We start from the raw sequence: 6,821 nt of genomic DNA, 5'->3' as shown, positions 1-6,821 counted from the left end.
GTTCCCGGACAAAATAAATATTTTCTCAGCGGAAAATCTGCCAAAAACATGAAATATGCCAAAAAATATTTTGAATATATAGCGTATTTATTTTCGTTTTCTGTGCACCATTTCCACTTCAATAATGGATGTATTTGAAGTTTTTGCGGAAACAAATCTTTAAAAACTTTAGCCGATAGAGAGCAGTGTTCGATTTAGCCCAAAAATAGTGAGAGATAATATATCCATGCAGTGTTGCCAATTTAGCACTTTTTGTGCTAGATTTAGCACTTTTCAAACTCGTTTAGCACCAAAAAAAGTGATCTAGTACCTAGCACCTTTTTTAGCATTTTTCGATTTCACATTGATGTTAGAAGGTGTTAGTACATCTGTAAAAAATAAAAAAAAGTATTGAAGTTCGGCCGATCAGAAAGTATTATACCCTGCACCATGTGGAGTATATTAAAATTTTCTCAAAAAATGGTCGGGTACTTTATATGGTTATTGTAATATCGCCTTCTAGTAGGGGTTTTTGGTAAAATGAAAAGCCAAATTAAGAGGAACTTTTCGCGAACATATTTACGAGGAAAATTGTCTACAATGTTTCAAGACTTTCATTCATGTTTCTCAATTTTATTTTGAGGATTCGAAAATATTTAATATATATATACATATATAATTTGTTTGTTTGTTTACATTTTTCTGTCAATTGACGTTGACACGTATATCTTAGTCCTGATTTAGATTAGGCGAGTTTACTTGCGGCAATTTTTATCGTTTTCTTTTGAACATGTTTCATGCGTCTATACAAGGCAATTCGGTTTCAAAACAATTTTTTTTGGCATTTTGTGAATGTTTTCTTATGTTCGAAAATGTTCTGGATTAGTATTTCAAATTACTGACACTACGAACAAAATACACACAAACGAATTTCCAGAAAATTCCCGGTACGAGCAATTTTTTTCTATTTCTATTCCCCTTGTCCCTCTCTCCGGCAAACAAAGACTTGCCGCAAGTAAACTCGCCCAATCTAAATTGGGACTTACAATAACAAATTTCCATATGGTTGTTGTATCGTTTGTGGTACAACAACACTTGCTGTTACCTATTATACCATGCTTTTTCAGTAAAATGATGAATGAAAAGTAAAAAATTATCCAGTTTTTATGTATGCGGAAGGATGTAAATTTTGTTATCTACATAATGCAATATGCATTTCATTTCCTGTGGTTCTAATTAGCGTACAAAACAAGAAATAAATGTGGGAATCCGAAAAAATAATTCTCCAATTTTTTATGTGTGACATTTGAATTGAGAAAATATATAAAATATCTTTAAAACGACAATATTTTCAGATAAAATGGAAAACATGAATTAAAAGTAAATAGATATGGGATCATACTATAGTCAATAGGAATAGAATTATTTTTTCTTTTTAGATCCATATGCGATTCACGCAAATATGTTACAATTTCGGTGTAAAACAAGAAACAAAAGAAAAAAAATTATTTGTCACCTTCGAAGCACCTGAAATGCCAAATTGCAGCTACATGGGTTAGAGAATGCGGCTATGACCCTCAAAATACCAAAGAAGAGATGGGACCTTTATATGGGTGCTGTGTCACAACCTGAGCTTAGATCTAAAATTTTCTGAACAAATATTGCTCACCTACCAATTTGGTATACCAAATTACAGGACTTTGGTGGGCTGTAAAATATAAAATATTGGAAATTAGGCGGGAAATTAGTATGGATGCCACGTCAAAATATGGGCCGATATTGAATATTTTGGCAAATATACATTTCACTCTACAAGAATTCGAAATGCCAAGTTATAGCTACTTCGGTGGGAAGGGGCTAAATCAAAACTTGGAACTACATTTAAAATTTGTCTGCGAAAATTCCACCCAAACACATATCATTCTGCAATCTATGCCGCGATTAAGATATAACAGTTCTATATATGGAGCCATATTCGCCACAAAAACGTAACCCTCAAATTTGAAATTTTACAGGAGAAGGATATTATTTGAAAGGCTATTAGTTCCGTTCCAGAACCTAAAAGAATCTACTCATTTTACATGTTTTGCAACTTTTTACTAGAAAACCGTTCCTCAACCCACAAAACTGGTAAAACATTGAGTCAAATTTAAGAGAGCACAAAACAAAATGGCTTTCTCTTTGTAAACTTTTTACTCGAGAAATTTGGTCGAGTAAAAATGGTAAACAGGAATGCTTACTTCTGATTGGCTGTTATGTTGATTTTGAAGTATTGCCACCTAATTTTGGCATATTTACTAGATTTGCGTTCCCGAACTTTTCAAATTATTTTGTACTCTGAGAGCAATTTTGAAATGTTTCCCTTTTACTAGATTTTCTATTAAAAAAGTACTGGAACAGACCAATTATTTGAATAAAGCTATTATTTTGAAATAAAGCTAGTAATTTGGAAAATTACAAATTTGAGGGTTTTTGGCGAATATGGTTCGATATTTTCGTCGATTACTTTAAATTGTGTACCTACGTGTGCTCAATTGACGTGAAATTTCGCTCTGCGTTCCAATACAAAATGGAGTGTGGCCGATTTGCTTTATATTGATTCAGATTTACATATAGCTCTCATACTAAATACATTAGAATGAAGCATTTGTTAAGCTTGATTTTAATTGGTATAAATATCAATGTAGGTTACTATAAGAATAGTAGAAATATCTGTTGTATATACACAATGAGATGTAGGGTATCATATAGTCGACGTAGTCTAACTTTTCTCCTTTCCTTATGGAGTTTTCTTCAGATTTCGCTTTCGTCATTTCAATATACTGCATCAATAGATGGCGTTGTGGCTGCATTCATAAAATGTAAAGAAGTTTTGAATGAATTTTGATTCTTGGAAGATTCAAACCTATATAAGATGGCAAGAACTCACTGATTGCCTGTGTACTAAAATAAATTTAAAATTCCGATCATAATTAGGTAAATGTTGCAAAAAAATTATAATTTCAAGAATTTGTTGAAAGCTTTCTATGATATTTTCTTAGACAAACAAATTTTATGCCGAACGAGAACCCTTGAAGGTTTAAATAATCGTTGGATTTTTCGAAATATGCCAAACCATTTTAAAGTTTTTTTTTTTAATTTTACCAATACCTTAATTTTCCGTTGCGACATGTCGATTTTGCGACTCGGGCGCCATCTGTTGATGTAGTACATCGAAAATAAGATGACTAAAATTTTGAGGTTTGTTTTAATGTTATATCACGAATTCCACAAAAAGGTCAACCACACAGGTGAAAAATCATTTCGTTAAGAGAGATATGAAATTATATAGGAAATATTCTTTGCAATCCGGACAATATATTTTTAGTTGAATTTTGAAAAATAACAGTAGTTTTTCTTTTCGTTGTACCATTTTCGCGTGGAGAGTTTTAGAGTGTCATTTGTCGTAAGTGTGAACGCTGTTATCTAAAACAATATCAATAATAAATATTAAATTCAAATAAAGTAATATCTTACTAAGAATTACATATATATAAACCTATACATATACCAAGAGAATCCCGTGGTAAGTGCAGTTAAATAGTGTAAGAAAATATGTAACGCGTGCGTGACAAAATTAACATATGTTTCTATACAGACTCTAATATGAGAATTTTTTTTTTGATAATGCTGTTATGTGTGGATCTTGAGATGACAAACTCAAATAAAACAAAGTTTGTCTTCTATCTCCATCGAACAAATTTGTATCCGTCACGCACATGTTACATTCTTCCTCAATAAGTTGCATTAGAACCGAATTTACAGGCAAAAATATCGTCCATAACTGCATAATGATATACCAAAGGTCTTGGGGCCACACAAAGCTATAATATCCTGACAACATAGTTGTGTCGGGTATAAGAACTAGCATTTTTAAAACATTTTGTTTTGAATTTAATTTTTTTAGTACATGTGTGTGTAACAGTGTGTTACGAGTGTAACATGTGCGTGACGGTGTTCAAAGTTAAAAAAGTATATCTTAGAAAATTTTTTCTCAAAAAAATTGAATGTCAATATAATCTTGAATAACCCATTATAGCTGTAAAAAAAATCCGCAATTTTATCTCCAGCCAATTCGCAGAAATTTCATATCGAAACTGATATCCAATTTTTAAAGGGCAAATTTTGTAGCGCCTGCGTACGCTAATTTTTTCTTAATATCTCCGACATTTACAAACATATTCATAAAAAAATTAGCAGGTATTGTAAAAGGTGTAAAACTATTTAATAAAAATTGCGAAAGAAATTTCGGAAACGAATTTTTCTTAACTAAACAAACGATAATGTTTCGCACGCTGTAACAGTGCGTGACATGGAATTCGTGATATAACTTTTGAAATATTTGCATTATAGTAATAAAATTGGAAACATTTGAATGGTAAGAATATTTCGATATATGTCCATAAATTAGCACAGGCTGACCAAATAATCTATACTCCATTGTTTACATTAACAAAAAATCACTCGAGATATTTAAAATATCAAAAGATATTTAAAATATATATTTTGAAATTTTACATAATGATAATTTTCTCGTATATAACATATGTTTTACGTGTACTGTCAATGTGGAATAAAACTTTAGAATTCCCTCGAACCATTTGTGCAAAAATAATGAAAATCGGTGAAGTAGTCGCTGAGTTTTTTGCATTTGAATTCAACGATGCTCCGAAATATACTTGCAGGTCGGTGCTGTACCCCTATTATCTGAAAATGAAAAATCAACAATTATTTTCTTCTTAATCGCTGTCTGTGTATGTATGTATAGATAGTTATGTTTCATTAAATTAGTGCTTAGTTTGTGTCCTATCAATTTAAAAATCGAACTACATTCAGACTGTGTTTAACCTAAAAGTATGCTTTAATTTTCTATACAGACCAGCAGTCATTATGAAAAAAAGATGCCGTTTTCAAAAAATAAATTTTGTGTGGGTTTTTTTTCAATTTTCAGGTAATAGGCGTACAACACCGAACAGTAAGTATATTTCGCAGCATCGTTGAATTCAAATGCAAATAACTCAGCGACTACTTCACCGATTTTTATTATTTTTGCACAAATGGTTGGAGGGAATTCTAAAGTTGTATTCCATATTGACAATACACATACATATAAACATATGTTATATACGAGAAAATTATCTTTATGTAAAAGTTCAAAAGATATTTAAAATATCAAGTGATTTGTTAAATGTAAACAAAATATACACCATTGAATTGAATTATTGAATTGAGTCTAGAATGACGTTTCCCGCTCTTGATCAGCGATGTTTTTATACTCTAAGCTGTATGCCTAATGAGGGTATATACATATTCATTGTTACGGCCAAACATTGATTTTAGACTCCATGTTTCTTTGGACCAAATCCGTTTCAGACAATTTGGAGTCCATTTACATCTGTCCGTCCGTCTGGCTGGTGCGCACAATAACTCTCGAAGGGAGTAACCGATTTCTTTCAAATTTAATTCAATTTTTTAAGACGGAGAATATCGAGTCACTCCTTCTGGTACCTACACACAAAATGGTTAACATTTTTCGTTTTGTAATATGATGAGAACGGAACGGACCATTGCATAACCTAATATTTTTACCAAGCCTGTATATTGGTGAAATATGGGACTTATCGACGCATTCCTTCTGGTACCTCCCTAACAAAGGGTCAACATTTTAAAAACTTGTTAATCTGATATGAAGCGAACGGACCACTCCTTATGATACCTCCCCCACAATGGATCAATTTTTTACAAGACTGTAAATTTAAATAGAAGCTAATCGAATCAAGCGATTTCGATCAAATTCATTGCTTGCACAATAATATTTTATTAAGGTTTGTATATATCTGTCGGCAACATGGACAGAATTTTTATTAACTTCTGGTACTGTTGCCCTGGTTCTAAAAACCTTATTGCTGGGTAGCTTTAAAAGTTTGTCCGTTTTCGCCAATGTCAAATTGATTCAGCCTTTCTCAATTGACAGATTTCTATGTCAGCAACTCCTTGCAAAATCGAACATCGAACCTCCGTGCAAAATTTTACATTATTTTTTGCGTTTCGAATCATGTACACATTTCTACTGTCTGGATTTTCTCATACCATGTTATGTAGATGGAATTTGCGTAGATAGCTTATCTAATTATTGTTTTGAAAAGTACCCTCTGTTTTAAAATGATCAAGATAAACACTTTTTTTTTTAGAAAAATATTATTTATTTGTAAAAATTAAACCAAACGATACGCTAATAAAAATGATTTTCTTTATTAAAAGCTATAAATTGTTGTTAAATTTATTTTTGTATTTAATTTCAATCTTTAAAAAAGGCAAATGAATGATGACATCAGTAATGCAAACGTCACAATGTGAGATGATCTTTAATGAATGAATTGGATACGATTTCCGATACGTCGCAGATAAATGGTAAATATATTAATTTGGTTACTTTTGGTTAATTGATACATAAATATTTAATGGTTGGTGGGACTAACTTATGTCAAAATATTTGCACAATTACAATATTTTTATATTTTTGTATGACTGTGTGTTGTCGATGTGTTAATAGGGGTACGGTATAAGCAAAAAAGGATGTATGTACTGATAATTAGATTTTCTATTCCATTACTAGAATTAATAGGCAGATAGTGTTATTTATTTTTATGTGTGTATGTATATGTACGATCAAAAATAATTATGGAATGTATTGTTGTTCCTTGTAAATAATGTTTTTAATACAATTTGTTTCTTATGAGTACTAATCTGCTCTTCCCAAAAAGGAAATGCTGTGTGTGAGTGTGTAATTGTCAACGGTATGC

This window comes from Musca vetustissima, unplaced genomic scaffold (genome assembly GCF_032173495.1).
Source record: "Musca vetustissima isolate MV318-11 ecotype Yass unplaced genomic scaffold, APGP_CSIRO_Mvet_v1 utg19228, whole genome shotgun sequence".
In the NCBI taxonomy this organism is placed as follows: Eukaryota; Metazoa; Arthropoda; class Insecta; order Diptera; family Muscidae; genus Musca; species Musca vetustissima.
Note: the sequence above shows the minus strand (reverse complement) of the source record.